The sequence below is a fragment of the Bombina bombina genome, chromosome 10, assembly GCF_027579735.1.
Source record: "Bombina bombina isolate aBomBom1 chromosome 10, aBomBom1.pri, whole genome shotgun sequence".
Taxonomy (NCBI): Eukaryota; Metazoa; Chordata; class Amphibia; order Anura; family Bombinatoridae; genus Bombina; species Bombina bombina.
This window is the reverse complement of record NC_069508.1, coordinates 49450378-49468138: the sequence shown is the minus strand read 5'-3', so window position 1 is coordinate 49468138 and position 17761 is coordinate 49450378.

Here is a 17761-nt window from a genome sequence, read left to right as displayed (position 1 = left end):
GCACTATATAATGACACAGTAGTGACACTGGCACATGGGTATAGCCAGAGGAGGGCTTGTTATAGGGTCAGTGGTATCTGCATCTGTGTAATAACACCCAGCACTATATAATGACACAGTAGTGACACTGGTACATGGGTATAGCCAGAGGAGGGCTGGTTATAGGGTCAGTGGTATCTGCATCAGTATAATAACACCCAGCACTATATAATGACACAGTAGTGACACTGGCTCATGGGTATAGCCAGAGGAGGGCTGGTTATAGGGTCAGTGGTATCTGCATCAGTATAATAACACCAAGCACTATATAATGACACAGTAGTTACACTGGCACATGGGTATAGCCAGAGGAGGGCTGGTTATAGGATCAGTGGTATCTGCATCAGTATAATAACACAAAGCACTATAAAATAATGTTTTTAATTTCAAATGTACCTTGTTGTCCTTCACTAAGGTCTGTACTTTGGAAAATGTCCGCCACAGCCTTTGCCTGTGCCTATCCCTGAGTTTAAGTTTATAATACATCGAAAATTTGGAAGAAGCACGAGGCAGAATTCCTCCCCCTTAAGGGTGTGGCGAGAGAATCTCTAACAGCAAAATGGACATTGCACATGCATAACTGTTAACACTACTTAATCTATACCAGGGTTTTTTTTTTGGGGGTTTTTTTTGAGTACGAATCAGTTTATTATTGTTATGTAAAATTATTCCAATTATTTCCTTCAGACATGTATAATTTTAAACAGACACAATCTACAAATGTTTGCAATGTCAAAACAAGTCTGTAACTTTACGAAAATATCAATAAAATGATGGTTTAAAAAAACAAAAAAAAACTTTTCAGTTGATTTTTTATCTTGTGAAGTTGGTGGTGATCTGAATGAGGACAAATTGAAAGAAAAAAATAGTTTATTTTTCTGCAGAATTTGCACTTTCTTATGGGTGCCTGTGTGAGTTTGTGTGTGTGTCTGTGTAAGAAATAGTGTATGTATGTGCATGTGTGTTTATGTATGCATGTGAGTGAGAGAGTGTGTGAAAGAAAGAGTGTTTATGTGTATGTGTGTGCATGTGTGTGCATGTGTGTGGTGTGAGTGTGTATGTGTGTGTATGTATATGTGTGTATGTGTGTGTGTGTGTATGCGTCTGTGTGTGTGCGTGTGTGTGTGAGAGAGAGTGTGTAAAAGAAAGAGTATATGTGTTCATGTGTGTGTATGTATATGTATGTATGTGTGTGTGTGTATGTATATTAGTGTATGTGTGTGTATGTATATGTCTGTGTGTGTGAGAGAGAGTGTGTGTAAAAGAAAGTGTATGTGTGTGCATGTGTGTGTATGTGTGTATTTATATATGTGTATGTGTGGGTATGTGTGTTTATGTATATGTGTGTGTATGTGTGTGAAAGAGTGTGTGTATGTATGTGTGTGTATGTGTGTGTGTATGTAAATGTTTGTATGTGTGTGTAAGTGTATGTGTGTATGTGTGTGTATTTATATGTGTGTATGTGTCTGAATGTATATGTGTGTATGTGTGTGTATGTATAGGTGTGTATGTATGTGTATATGTGTTTATGTGTGTATGTGTGTGTGTGTGTATATGTGTATATGTGTGTGTGTGAGAGAGAGTGTGTGTGTAAAAGAAAAAGTGTATGTGTGTGCATGTGTGTGTGTGTGTGAGCGAGAGTCGACACTGCACTCTTGACACATTCTGGATGTATACTGGATGCAACTCTGAGCTTTTGGCCTTTTGTAGGCTTCTGTAGGATGGTCCTTTACCAACTTCTATGATAACATTTAAAGGCACAGTCTAGTCAGAATTAATATTTCATGATTCAGATAGGGCATGTGATTTTAAGCAATTTTCCAATTTACTTTTATCATCAAATTTGCTTTGTTCTCTTGGTATTCTTAGTTGAAAGCTAAACCAAGGTGGGCTCATATGCTAATTTCTAAGCCCTTGATGGCCGTCTCTTATCTAAATGCATTGGACAGTTTTTCAAAACTAGAGGGTGGTAGTTCATATGTACCATATAGATAATATTGTGCTCACATATGGGGAGGTGCATATGAGTCTATCTAAAAAACTGAGGTAAGGAGACAGTCTGCAAGGGTTTAGAAACAAGGTAATCACAAAGGTCAAAAGTATATTAATATAACCATGTTGGTTATGCAAAACTGGGGAATGGGTAATAAAGGAATTATCTACCATTTTAAACAATAAATGTTCTGGAGTAGACTGTCCCTTTCAATAGTGATTTTTTTTTTCGGATGCATGATAGAGTTTTTAATTCATCTATTTTTTTTTTTAAATAACATTTTCTTCTGAGTGCAGAAGTCTACATTAACTATTTCTTAACGCACAATCAGTTTTAGCGCACTTGCTTTAGCGCACCTTTGGGTTAGAGAGAGTGAAAGCCAGCACAGGGTTTTGTAGAGCTCCACATAGATGTGAATGGGGAGAGGGACTTGGCAAGGCCTCCAGATGCTATTGTGCCTGAGGCTTTCACTCAAGGGAATGCTTTTTACTTTTAACTTATAATATGAGCGCAAGAATAGGTGTACTATTGATTTCAGCTTGAGCAGTGTAAGTGCTCAATAGTGCTCATATTTTAGCACTCTGCTTGTAATCTAGTCTATTGTCTTTTATTTATGTGGGAGTGTGAAATACTACAGCCTTTTTGGACACAGATGATGAAAGTCATCAAACCTTGCCTTAGGCTGCTCTAGTAAGATATCCTCATTATCCTTCTTAATTATACTCCTCCGATCTCCTGCAAATATAAATTAACCTTAAAATTATGATAAATTGTGCTAAAAGTCTTATCTCTTTGCACTTGAAAAAAAATAGCAAGCCCATCCCTTTTGGATTGGAAGCGTTCAGTGCCGTGTATGCTACAACTTAAAAAATCATATTATGGTTAGGACAATAAGTTATATTATTTCTGGCGTTTTATTATACTTAGGTGGATGGCAGTGGTGGACTCACTACTAATATGTTTCTTTGTTGAGTCTTTGTTTTTCCTTTTTATTGCTTTCTTATATTTGAAATTGGTCTATTGTTAGTTTAGAATTTAGTGGATTACACTCTCAGAATTACCTTTTTCGGTTCAGTTTTATTTTACAATACGTATCTATTGCAGAAATATAAGCCATGATTTTTAAATAGATATTTGTGCTTTATTTTTTTTTTCTCTTTTTTAACATTGTTATTATGTGAATAATTTTCAAGTTATTGTATATTTGTAAATCTTGATATTTGTTATAAAAAAGTATTTTATTTATTACGCATTTTTGCAATAAATTACTAAAATGAGGATATCTCTGTCTGTCTTTTTTTCTATTGCTCTCTCTGTCTGGCTGTCTATCAATCTCTCTCTCTCTCTCTCTCTCTCTCTCTCTCTCTCTCTCTCTCTCTATATATATATATATATATATATATATATATATATATATGTGTATATATACACATACATACATACACATACACGCATATAAATTATATTAAATGTAGGATAATTTATGCAAACATTATTTTGCATAGTTTATTATATTAATGCATGTAACCTGGTTAAAGATTCATGGATAAAGACAAAATGCATTTTTATTTTTTATTTGAAATAGATTTGTAGGTGCAGAAACGATCTACTTCTTTATAAGAAGGAAAGTACACAGAGCAGAAGTCCAGAATTGTGAAGAAATATATGAATCTGTACATTAGTAAACTATGTATGCTTGAATTCATTTATTATAACTGTTGCTACTTTAAAACACTTGAGGCAGAAAAATGGATGGCACTAAACAGCTTAGCTGCAATTACTATGGAATGTGTGAGGTATAATTTCCCCTGCAGTTTTGTTAGGCGCACAAAATTCATAATTTTGATGTGTGGCAGGTACTTATTACCGACCCATCACAGGTGGGTATACGCAATTATTATTCTGATAAAGGTTGAACAAGTGAACAGCTTTTATTTCAGTATTCATTTATTAATATGATTTGTGATTCTTCTACTCTGCAGCCATTTAATTAATTAGATGGCACAGATAAAATATATATTATTTTCTACATTACACAACTCTGTTTTTCTGTAGAGGGGAAATAAGTGTGGTTTATAAACCTCCTCTGAATTAATGTTATTTTACCTTAATTCAACAAGATTTATTTTATTAATTTCACTATAATGCTTTGCTGTAATAAACTAATCATTTTGGCATTAAAGGGACACTGAACCCAAATTTTTTATTTTGTGATTCAGATAGAGCATGCAATTTTAAGCAACTTTCTAATTACTCCTCTTATCATATTTATTTGTTCTCTTGCTATCTTTATTTGAAAAAGAAGGCATCTAAGCTTTTTTTCTTGGTTCAGCACTCTGGACAGCACTTTTTTTATTGGTGGATGAATTTATCCATCAATCAGCAAGGACTACCCAGGTTGTTCACCAAAAATGGGCCGGCATCTAAACTTACATTTTTGCATTTCAAATAAAGATACCAAGAGAATAAATAAAATTTGATAATAGGAGTAAATTAGAAAGTTGCTTAAAATTTTATGTTCTATCTGAATCAAAAATGTTGTGTTCAGTGTTCCTTTAAGCTATAAAAAATATGCAACAATTAATAAAAATCCATTATATAATAAGATCATTTTTTTTTTTTTTCATTTATTTGTCAAACGTCTTCAATTTTTTTCAACATAGAATTCTATACTCTTTGGGGGTAGCAGCTTACCAGTTGCATTGCTATTTGAATAGAGAGTTCTGTTTATGCCATCGATCTAGCATGCTCTGTTAGTTCCATTGACATCACTAATAACATCAGTTACACACACTGGTAAAACAGATCTGAGAACAATAAATATTTTTTATGCCTCTGGTTGCCAGGCAACATTTACTTATTTTTGTCCATGCCCTTTCTTTTTGTCTTTTATGTCTTTTTTTCTTTATCTTTCTGATTTGAATTCACATGGTTTGCATCCATCTTGGAATGTTTATTTGATTGTTCCTGGGTGTGACCCAAGTTTGTTATTGTTTGAATTCCCATTGTTGATCTTTGCCTTGCTTGACTACTTACCTACCTTCTTATTTGGACTCTTCTATCTTCTTTTGTTGAGTCCAACTTGCCTATTATTCTGGAAACTTCCTCATCTTAAAATGCCAGTATTGTTGCTGACCCTGATCTTCTCTGACCATTCTCTCTGATTATTCTTTTAACTGCTGATGCCAGCTTGTTGACGAGCCTCTCTTTTCTGACCTCAAACATTAACTTACTGTCAGGATTGATGAAGAATAGGAGCCCAGTAACGGAGTATAGCTAGCACGACCGCTAGATAACACAGGAGTGCATGGTACAGAAGGAAAATCCAAAAGCAAGGTCAAACGTTCCAAGGTCAGGGCAGGCAGCAAAGGTTTATAAACGATATAACAAGCAAGAGGTCAGGGCGGCAGCAATAGTTCATAAACGGGAAACAAGGCAGAAAGTTCAGGTAACCAAGATTTATAAACAGAACTTAACTCAAGTATAGCTCTTTAATAACTGAGCACTGCGTTCACTGAACAGCAGTGGTTTATATAGTTGCTAAATGAGTGACAGCTGGTAAGAGGTGTGGTATTTGCTTTAAATCTCTCACATATCCTGTGCAATACTTTTTGTCCAATACTGCATTACTGCCATTAGGTGGAGTGCTTATGCAACCTCTGCAGTAGTCTAGGTACTTTTCACAGTTGCTGCTGTTTGTAGGGAAGAGAAATAATGTTGCACCAATATGGAGGATACCAATAACAGCACATGGAGGTACAGCTAGCTTTGCACTGCTGAGTCTAGACATCAATGGAGGACCAGCAGTACTCTCTGCAGCATTAGTACAAGTAAGTGCATTAAACTTACTTGTACTGGGGTTTTCCTTGCTGTATTCCTGATGACTCATCTCCACCTAATGATCCTAACAAGAACTGGTAAATTATATAAACAGGTTAATTAGTTATGTGATGGATTTATTTAAACAATCGGTTGCCCAGCAACCTGTGGCATGACAATAATCATGCACAGCCTTCTGTAAATTAGAGTTTTAATAAGTTTACCATGTATGAGCTTACTTATCATAAAACCTCTGCAATGTGAGATAACTCTACTTGTGAAAAAAGCAAGTGAATTTGGAATTGTTTGTTACCTTGGCTTGTGCTACAGATGATTAACATTTTTCTCTGCACTTGCATGGTTCAAACCAAAGATTGTATGCCCCCCTATGCAGGTTGGAGGCCAAAATATAGGCATTAAGTAGATTGTCTACCATCTACACTGAAATATAATAAGGAAGTGCCTAAGGGCATTACACATCACTCAAGCAGCGGGTATATTAAGGGAGGTACCACCACAAATATTTCTACTAAACAAAGAGGTTTTTATATTGCAATGTAAAGGATCACATGTTGCCATCCTTTGCAATCTAAGAGCATTGCAATATGAAAATCTGAATTTCAGCAGAATACTTTATAAAACAATGTAACACAAATACATGCAGTAAAAATATACAGTGTTATTACTTTTAAGGCTAAAAAAGTGATAAATGAACAAACATATAAAAGATATAACACTGTGCACTATACAATGTTGCCAAACTTCAAAAGAAAAGTGTTCTTGAAATTTCTCCGATATGCCCTTAAAGAGAAAAGAGAGAATCTTTGATAGTGTAATATTGCTGGTTTTATATGTATGTGCTGGTTAGAATGGTACGCACACGGAAAAGAGATTTGATAGCTCTAAATTATGCGCTCAGTTAAATAGATCAATCCTCGTGGTTAACAGGGGATTTCACTTTTATTTGTAGTACAAATATACAACTTTTTAGAACATTAATAAAAATCAGTCTTTTTTTTTTACAGTCTCTCTGGGGTCATTTGTCTAGTACTCTTCTTCCACTGTGTAACTTTTTTAATATTAGTATTGGTCTGTCAATTGGACCTAGTCTGCATATACTTAGCAGTGTCGGATAGAGTAAATCTCTTCTTGTGACATATCGATCTCTTCTCCATATGACTCTGATGTACGTATCACTTTCCGGCTTTTTCAAGGATCAAATTTGGTTGATTCGATCATTCTTTTAAAAAACATAACTCTAAAAATGGGGAAGACTTCAAAATTCAGTTTTATGATGTTTAATTAAATTAAGTATTTTTTCCCATGGTGAGTGATATGTCCAAAACCATTTTTTTTCTGTGCACATGTACTTAACAGATATGATGTAGAAGAACACGATAAATTACCTTCTCTTACTGATGTGAAGTGTAAAATATGTTCATATCTTCATTTACTCTCTTTAGCAAACACCCATACTAACTTAAAGGGGCAGTAAACACTTGCAATTACAATATATTTTTATTGTGTTCCTATAGAATAACATACTCTTACAGGGGGCTAGGGGGAAGTCTTTCACCTGCTCCTCAGCGCCAGCTTCTCTTTCTGCCTCCTCCACTCCATGCGTTGACCGTCCATGCTTTTGAAGTTTAAGTTCTTACCTCCATCTCTGTTGCATCAGAATTAACGCAAGTATATGCTAAGAGGGTGACATAGAATCTGGCTTCATTTATGGAATTAGGTGTGAATATAAATCTCTTTAAAAGCCCTGAGTGCGCTCAGTCAGTGCTCCGTTATTCTGACACTTTAGCTAATGTTACCTTGCATTCTGCTCCTGTTCCTGACTCTGACTCTGCTGCTACTCCCTGTTCCTGTTCCCTCACTTCTTCTGGCCCTGCTAACCTGGCTCTATGGTCTTTCTCTGCTCCTAGCCTCATTGGATTTCCCGGCTACTTGGACTTGGCTATGTTTATCCATTCATGAACCTTCACTAAATGCCCTTACCGTGGACATCTGAGTTCTCATTTGTCTGCTTCTCATATACTATACATTGTTTATTTAATTAATAAAGCCCCGTGCCACAACATACTTCCTAGGATCCTGTTCTCACCTCTAGGTTCACCTAGAAGTCGTAATTGTAAGAGTGCGCTATCTCTCTACTATTGGGTTCCAGTTCCTGATTGGCCTACCAGGTCATTAATGCATAGACCAAACATTTTTAAAGCAAATAATACCCTTTAAACAGCCAAACTCCACCGATCATTTCCCTTATTGGAAGGATCCAATCTAGGCTTTAGTCTGCAGACAACAAGGCTAGCTTAAGTAATGTTAGTATAAAGTGCATTGTTTTCCAGTTGTTGTCAGTTAAAGATAATTAGAAACATATATGTTGCAGAGTTAGTCTTAAGAAGTCAGCAGGGTGCATTTCAAGCTAATAGAATAAGAAAATCCTCTATTTTCAGAGCTAAATTATATGAAAATGGGGCAAAATAAATATTATTTTAAAATCTATAATAAAACTTGCTTCATTCTCTTGGTATCCTTTGTTAAATCAGCAGCAATAACCTACTGGGAGCTAGCTGAACACATCAATTGAGCAAATGACAAGCGGCATATTTGTTCAGACACCGATCAGCAGCTACATCCCAGTAATGCTTTACTGCAGCTGAACCTACCTAGGTATGCTTTCAACAAAGGACACCAAAATAATTAAATAAAGTAGTTGAGAATTACATACTCTTTCTGAATAATGAACTTTTTTATTTTGATGTTACAGTACCTTTAATGTACAATTATTCAAAAATTCCACTAAAAATACTTAAACAGAGCAACTCAAGAAATTTGTGCAGGTAGAACACAGATCGTGGATCCCCTTAAAAGTGGAGAGCAAAAATATTAGCTGTATTGTGCACTAACATCAAATCCCTTTACATACAATTGACACACATGATAGTAGTTCAACATACTTTTTAGTTGTATGTATTCAATTTTTTTAAATGTATTAATAATTAATGCCAATAGATCATATTCATATCATTGTCTCCATTATTGTATGATTTAATATTTATAAAATAAAGTTTATTTAAAAAAATAATATATTTAAGTGCAAAATTTATGACAAGGTGAATGCCCCGATCGTTTGCAGGCTCGTTCATTTGAACCTACAACTAATATTTATGAAGTAGCGGTTTTAACCGCTGCTTCATAAACTCTCTCCGCCAAACTCCATCTCGGATTAATTTGGGTGATTGACAAACCCTACTCTCAATCATTTGGTTGCGTTAAGGTAGGGGCAAAATTGCATGAATGTTCCCTCATGCAATGATAAATTTGGGGAACATATCTGCCCCACAATTTGCAATCAAGGGCAGACAGGTTCACAACTTGTGAATCCCGTCTGCTTGCAAATTGTTAAATCTTGCCCTAAATGTCAATTTGTGTGCAATGAAAACTTTCATTATCCTTTTGTGTCACCATATGCTTAAATGCCAGCAATGAACTGATATTCTTGTGCTATTTTTTGGTTCAGCTTTTCAGTCCCCGATATTCAAAACATTGACAGACTGACGATAAACTGGTTTTCTGGCCTCGCAATACGTCGGTCTGTCGATATTTTAAAATATTTGAAGTAGGCCTATATGGCAGAGACAGTGTGCTAACTGAAACTAAAAATAGTTTCCTTGTGTTATGACTCACAATGGTAAACAAAACAGGTGAAGTTGAATATGGTTCTCAACTGGTGAATTGTACTTCAAAAAGTTTATATGTTACACAATCCTTATATCAATTACTATGAAAGGGTATTTGATTGCTGGAGGTTGTGTCAAATTGATTTAATTTAAATTGCAACTCCCCAGAATAGTAGGGAAGGAGAAGGTAAGTATCTGTTTAATAAAGTGAGATGAATTCGTTAGTGGGCAGTTGAGGAACTGGAGACAGATACTGCTTAAGTCCTTTGACTTTCACTGCAAAATTTTATCACAGACTGTCCCAGTGATCTGGTAATATATCATGCACAATCCCTTTTAGATATGCCTTCAGAGACACAGTTATCCGTAAACACAAGTCAGTCTTATCCCTCAAAATTACAAGGCAAATGTAATGTAATACTTGAATGTACCTTAGTAAGCTCTTCGTTTCAGGAAGAGTAACTCAGAACAGCCGGTCCTAATCGGACAATACAGATGAGATGCGTGAGTCACGGAAGGAGGTGTTTCCTCTGAGACGTTAGTTGAGTGACAGGGTGAGCAGAGTGACGTTACGAGTCGTTGCACACCTCGGAAAAGTAACCGCTATGATAAACAGTAAGATTTACTTTAAAGTCCCAAAGAGAAACAATGTTTTCAAATGTACCTTTGCTTGTGGCCACAGAAGCTAGTTAGTTTGTAGGTTCCGGAGGACAGCCGAAAACATTGAGGTTGTAATCCTTTTCCTTGCAGCGGTATTAAAGCAGGAACGGTATCTGAGGGAATAAAGCTGAGAGCAGAAGTTGTTAAATAGCAATCCTCATAGGTAATACAAAGTTCTTTTGCAAATGTCAGAAATTCCACTTAGGAGAAATAGAAGTCGTTAGTAACGCTTATTAGCTTAGGGAGATAGCTTGCTGCTTGCAGAAAACAAAATGCTAAGCACTGAGCTTAGCAGGCGGGAAGCATTTAAAGGGAAAGTTAGTAAGTGATTGGTGATCCACTTAAAGCTACAGACACCACTGAAGTAAGATCCTGACAGGACCCCCTCCTCAAGCAAGCTGATCCTCAGCTTGAGGGAGAGGACGATCCAGATTTTGACAGGGAACCTAGCAACAAGTTTAGGAGCATTGAGATTCCAGGCAGGTTCCCAGCTATCCTCCTCAATGGAGAAGTTCTTCCAGCGAACTAAGTATTGAAGCTCATGTTTGCAAAACCATGAATCCACTATCGAGTGTACTTCATAGACCTCCAAATCCATTTCCGTAACTGCAGGTGGTAAAACCGAGATCCCTGATCTGGTAGGGATGTATGGTTTAATAAGCGAAACGTGAAAGGTAGGGTGGACCTTCATGGTGAGAGGTAGAGTGAGAGTAACTGCGTTAGCATTAACCACCTTAGCTATAGGAAATGGACCAATGAACCGATGGGAGAGCTTTTTACTGGGTACGTGTAATTTGAGGTTTTTGGTTGACAGCCATACTTGATCTCCAACTAAGTAGGTAGGTGGTATCCTTCTCCTTAAATCGAAGAAGCGTTTCTGAGTGGCCTGAGCTTTTGTGATGTTTTATTTTAAGAACTTAAATGTTTCCAGCAACGAATTATTGAGTTCATCTACTAAAGGGGAGCTGGATGCGGTTGATGGTTGAGAATCAAAGCTGGGATGGAAACCATAATTAGCATAGAAGGGTGATACTTTAGTGGTTGAGCTAGTTAAATTGTTATAAGCATATTCAGCTAATGATAAGTATTTAAGCCAATTGTTTTGTTGAAACGAACAGAAGCATCTTAGATATTCATCTAACCATTGGTTGAGTCTCTCCGTTTGTCCGTTGGTCTGTGGGTGAAATGCGGTACTATACCGGTGGTTAAATTTTAAGGATTCACTAAGGTTTTTCCAGAAATGTGAGGTGAATTGTGATCCACGATCAGATATGACCACTGATGTTCCGATCAGCCAATAGAATGCAAGCTCAATCTGATTGGCTGATTGGATCAGCCAATCGGATGGAACTTGAATCTGATTGGCTGATTCAATCAGCCAATCAGATTTTTCCTACCTTAATTCCGATTGGCTGATAGAATCCTATCAGCCAATCGGAATTGAAGGGACGCCATCTTGGATGACGTCCCTTAAAGGAGCCTTCATTCGTCGGTAGTCCGTCGGTAAAGAAGGATGTTCCGCGTTGGCGGGATGAAGATTGAAGACCCGGCTTGGAAGATGACATCGCCCAGATAGAAGACTTCTTCAGCGCCTCTTGGAAGATGACATCGCCCGGTGGAAGACTTCTTCAGCGCCGACTGGAGGATCACTTCATCGGATGGAAGATTTCTTCAGCGCCCCTTGGAGGATAACTTCTGCCGCTCCGGGTCTCCTCTTCGGTTCCATCGCTGCTCGGCTGACTGAAGACGACTAAAGGTAGGATGATCTTCAGGGGATTAGTGTTAGGTTATTTTAAGGGGGGTTTGGGTTAGTTTAGGGGTATGTGGGTGGTGGGTTTTAATGTTGGGCGGGGGTTTTATTTTTCTTTTACAGGCAAAAGAGCTGAATTCTTTGGGGCATGCCCCCACAAAAGGCCCATTTAAAGGCTGGTAAGGTAAAAGAGCTTTGAACTTTTTTAATTTAGAATAGGGTAGGGCATTTTTTTATTTTGGGGGGCTTTGTTATTTTATTAGGGGGCTTAGATTAGGTGTAAGTAGCTTAAAATTGTTGTAATATTTTTAAAATGTTTGTAACTTATTTTTTTTATTTTTTGTAACTTAGCTTTTTTTTTTTGTACTTTAGTTAGTTTATGTAATTGTATTTAATTGTAGTTATTTGTAGTTAATTTATTTAATTCATTTAAAGATAGTGTAGTGTTAGGTTTAATTGTAACTTAGGTTAGGATTTATTTTACAGGTAATTTTGTATTTCTTTTAGCTAGGTAGTTATTAAATAGTTAATAACTATTTAATAACTATTCTAACTAGCTAAAATAAATACAAAGTTACCTGTAAAATAAATATAAATCATAAGATAGCTACAATGTAATTATTAATTACATTGTAGCTATCTTAGGGTTTATTTTACAGGTAAGTATTTAGTTTTAAATAGGAATAATTTATTTAAGTATAGTGTAGTGTTAGGTGTAATTGTAACTTAGGTTAGTTTTTATTTTACAGGTAAATTTCTCTTTATTTTAGCTAGGTAAGCTATTAAATAGTTAATAACTATTTAATAGCTATTGTACCTAGTTAAAATAAATTGAAAGTTACCTGTAAAATAAAAATAAATCCTAAGATAGCTACAATATAATTATTATTTATATTGTAGCTATATTAGGGTTTATTTTAACCCCTTAATGACCGGACCGTTTTTCAATTTTCTTACCCTTAATGACAATGGCTATTTTTACATTTCTGCAGTGTTTGTGTTTAGCTGTAATTTTCCTCTTACTCATTTACTGTACCCATACATATTATATACCGTTTTTCTCGCCATTAAATGGACTTTCTAAGGATACCATTATTTTCATCATATCTTATAATTTCCTATAAAAAAAATATAAAATATGAGGAAAAAATTGAAAAAAACACACTTTTTCTAACTTTGACCCCCAAAATCTGTTACACATCTACAATCACCAAAAAACACCTATGCTAAATAGTTTCTAAATTTTGTCCTGAGTTTAGAAATACCCAATGTTTACATGTTCTTTACTTTTTTTGCAAGTTATAGGGCCATAAATACAAGTAGCACTTTGCTATTTCCAAACAACTTTTTTTCAAAATTAGCGCTAGTTACATTGGAACCCTGATATCTGTCAGGAATACCTGAATATCCCTTGACATGTATATATTTTTTTTTAGAAGACAACCCAAAGTATTGATCTAGGCCCATTTTGGTATATTTCATGCCACCATTTCACCGCCAAATGTCATCAAATAAAAAAAAAAGTTCACTTTTTCACAAATTTTGTCACAAACTTTAGGTTTCCCACTGAAATTATTTACAAACAGCTTCTGCAATTAAGGCACAAATGGTTGTAAATGCTTCTTTGAGATCCCCTTTGTTCAGAAATAGCAGACTTATATGGCTTTGGGGTTGCTTTTTGGTAAGTAGAAGGCCGCTAAATGCTGCTGCGCACCACACGTAAATTATGCCCAGCAGTTAAGGGGTTAAATTAGGTAGCTTGTAGGGAGCTTGCAGGGTTAATTTTAGCTTTAGGGTAGAGATCAGCCTCCCACCTGACACATCCCACCCCCTGATCCCTCCCAAACAGTTCTCTTCCCTCCCCCACCCCACAATTGTCCCCGCCATCTTAAGTACTGGCAGAAAGTCTGCCAGTACTAAATAAAAGGAGTTTTTATTTTTTTTAATAAAAAAAAATAAAATGTTTTAGCTGTGATGGACTCCTGCCTTAGCCCCAACCTCCATGATCCCCCCCCCAGCAATCTAAAGCTCTCCCCTACCTAATTGCCGCCATCTTGGGTACTGGCAGCTGTCTGCCAGTACCCAATTTGCCCCCCAAAAAAGTGTTTTTATTATTATTTTTTATTACCAATTTATTTTTTTCTGTAGTGTAGCAGCCCCCCACAATACCCCAACCCCCTCCCCCTCCCAGATCCTCATATATATATATTTTCCCCCCTCTTCCCACTCATTGGTGTCAGTGTGGGTAGGTAATCGCGCGCGTGCGCGCGCACCCGCGCGCGCACGCGCACGCGCATGCGCGCCCCCGCACGCTCCCGGCACCCGGCGTGCACATTGCACTTACAGGAGCCGGATGCCGGGTAGCGATGGGCCGCCCACCCGCCTCCCAGTTGCGCTCCCACCCACCAACGAACCGGCCGCATCGCTACCGGTGCAGAGAGGGCCACAGAGTGGCTCTCTCTGCATCGGATGCTTTCTAAGGGTATTGCAGGATGCCTCAATATCGAGGCATCACTGCAATACCCTGAGAGCTGCTGGAAGCGATTGCGATCGCTTCCAGCACTCTCTTAGACAAGTGACGTACCAGGTACGTCCATTGTCACTAACTGCAAGTTTTTGCAGGACGTACCTGGTACGTCACTTGTCATTAAGGGGTTAAAGGTAAGTATTTAGTTTTAAATAGGATTAATTTAGTTCATAATAGAAATATTATTTAAATTTATTTAATTAATATTTAAGTTAGGGGGGTTGTTAGGGTTAGTGTTAGACTTAGGTTTAGGGGTTAATAATTTTATTACAGTGGCGGCGGTGTAGTGGGGGGCAGGATAGGGGTTAATAAATGTATTATAGGTGGTGACGGTGTAGGGGGGGCAGGATAGGGGTTAATAAATTTAATATAGGTTGCGGGGGTCCGGGAGCGGCGGTTTAGGGGTTAAACTATTTAGTTGCGGCGAGGTGCGGGATCGGCAGGATAGGGGTTAATAACTTTATTATAGAGGGCGGCGGTATAGGGGGGGCAGGATAGGGGTTAATAGGTATAATGTAGGTGGCGGTGGGCTCCGGGAGCGGCGGTTTAGGGGTTAATATGTATAGAGTAGCTTGCGGTGGGCTCCGGGAGCGGCAGTTTAGGGGTTAACATATTTATTATAGTGTCGGTGGGCTCCGGATGTGGCGGTTTAGGGGTTAATACATATATTATAGATGCGGTGGGCTCCGGGAGCGGCGGTTTAGGGGTTAATACATATATTATAGTTGCGGTGGGCTCCGGGAGCGGCGGTTTAGGGGTTAATATGTATAGAGTAGCTTGCGATGGGCTCCGGGAGCGGCAGTTTAGGGGTTAATACATATGTTATAGTTGCGGTGGGCTCCAGGAGCGGCGGTTTAGGGGGTAATAACTTTATTTAGTTGCGGCGGTGTAGGGGGGCAGATTAGTTGTGTTTAGACTCGGGGTACATGTTAGGGTGTTAGGTGCAGACATCTCCCATAGGAATCAATGGGATGTCTGGCAGCAGCAAACTTGTACTTTCGCTATGGTCAGACTCCCATTGATTCCTATGGGATCCGCCGCCTCCAGGGTGGCGGATTGAAAACCAGGTACGCTGGGCCATAAAAGTGCCGAGCGTACCTGCTAGTTTTTTGATAACTAGCAAAAGTAGTCAGATTGTGCCGCACTTGTGTGCGGAACATCTGGAGTGACGTAAGAATCGACCTGTGTCGGACTGAGTCCGGCGGATCGCAGTTTACGTCACAAAATTCTACTTTTGCCGGTCTCTAGCCTTTGATAACTAAGGTGAATCAGCCTCGCCACAAATGCGCTGCGGAATTCCAGCATATTTGAGGTTGACGGCTTGATAACTAGGCCCCTAAGTCCTTTGACTTTCACTGCAAAATTTTATCACAGACTGTCCCAGTGATCTGGTAATATATCATGCACAATCCCTTTTAGATATGCCTTCAGAGACACAGTTATCCGTAAACACAAGTCAGTCTTATCCCTCAAAATTACAAGGCAACTGTAATGTAATACTTGAATGTACCTTAGTAAGATCTTCGTTTCAGGAAGAGTAACTCAGAACAGCCGCTTCTAATTGGACAATACAGATGAGATGCGTGAGTCACGGAAGGAGGTGTTTCCTCTGAGACGTTAATTGAGTGACAGGGTGAGCAGAGTGACGTCACGAGTCGTTGCACACCTCGGAAAAGTAACTGCTATGATAAACAGTAAGATTTACTTTAAAGTCCCAAAGAGAAAAAATGTTTTCAAATGTACCTTTGCTTGTGGCCACAGAAGCTAGTTAGTTTGTAGGTTCCGGAGGACAGCCGAAAACATTGAGGTTGTAATCCTTTTCCTTGCAGCGGTATTAAAGCAGGAACGGTATCTGAGGGAATAAAGCTGAGAGCAGAAGTTGTTAAATAGCAATCCTCATAGGTAATACAAAGTTCTTTTGCAAATGTCAGAAATTCCACTTAGGAGAAATAGAAGTCGTTAGTAACGCTTATTAGCTTAGGAAGATATCATTTTGTTTTCTGCAATCAAGCAGCAAGCTAAGCACTGAGCTTAGCAGGCGGGAAGCATTTAAAGGGAAAGTTAGTAAGTGATTGGTGATCCACTTAAAGCTACAGACACCACTGAAGTAAGATCCTGACACCTTGTAGGCACTCTCCAAATATTGCATGCAGGACCTAAGTTGCACTACACCTACATTAACTGCCTCAGATGATCAAACATGGCCGCTAGCTTCCTCACAACCTGCATTTGCCTGATTCTAACATATATATATCCGAATCAAGGTGTAGCCTACTCTCGTATGACCCTCTAACTCCCCCTGAATGCCTATACCTACATCACATCTAAGCTACACTCCCTCTGCTCCGCCTTGCTACCCCACACCGACGGATTACACCTACGCCAGAGCTAACCTACACTCCGCCAGCACTGCCCAGCTAACTCCCCCTTGCTGCCTACACCTATGTCACTCCTAATGCACACACCCCTGGAACACCCAACTAAGTCCCTAATACAACCCACACTTGCCTACTATCCCCTGGAATGCCCCAGGTAACTCACAAATCCTGCCTACTGTCTGCAAACTACCTGACTATAATAAAGTATACTAAACAGTAAACCTCTGCATTATAACTATAGAAGCTAAGTCGCTAGAATTATGAACAATGTTTAAATTATGTCACGGGGCAATTCAATTCCGATCCCCCATTTCTCCAAGAAGGTAGCACCCCCAAACACGTGGTATCCTCAGGTACCTCATCAAATTGGATAGGTTAGGATAGGTTTTGTATTTACCCTTTATTATTTTAGGGATGGTGGTAACTTGTATTGTAGATGTGGGGGTGTCATTTATTTAAATGAAAAAGAGCTGATCACTTTAGGGCAATGCCCTACAAAAGGCCCTTTTAAAGGATATTGTAATTTGAATTTACTGTTAGGTTTTAGTTTTTGTTTTTGTTTTGGGAGGGTTTTATTTTTTATGGGGCAAGTAGGTTAGCATTAGGTATAATGGTGTTTTTTATTTTGGATACAGTCTTTTTTATTAGACATGTGCGGTTCGTTTCGGATTTATTCGGAAATTTGGAAAATTCGGTAAATTCGGATCGATTCGGATTTCCGAATTAAAATACTTCCGAATCTACCGAATGAATCCGAAATAACTGCCGTATCTCCGAATAAATCCGAATTAGCTCGGTAAAATTCGGCATTCCCCATAGGAAACAATGGGGCAGTTTCGGCTGAAAAAAACCCCAACACCGCAGCCCCATTGTTTCCTATGGGGAAGCACTAATTCTGCACCTAACACC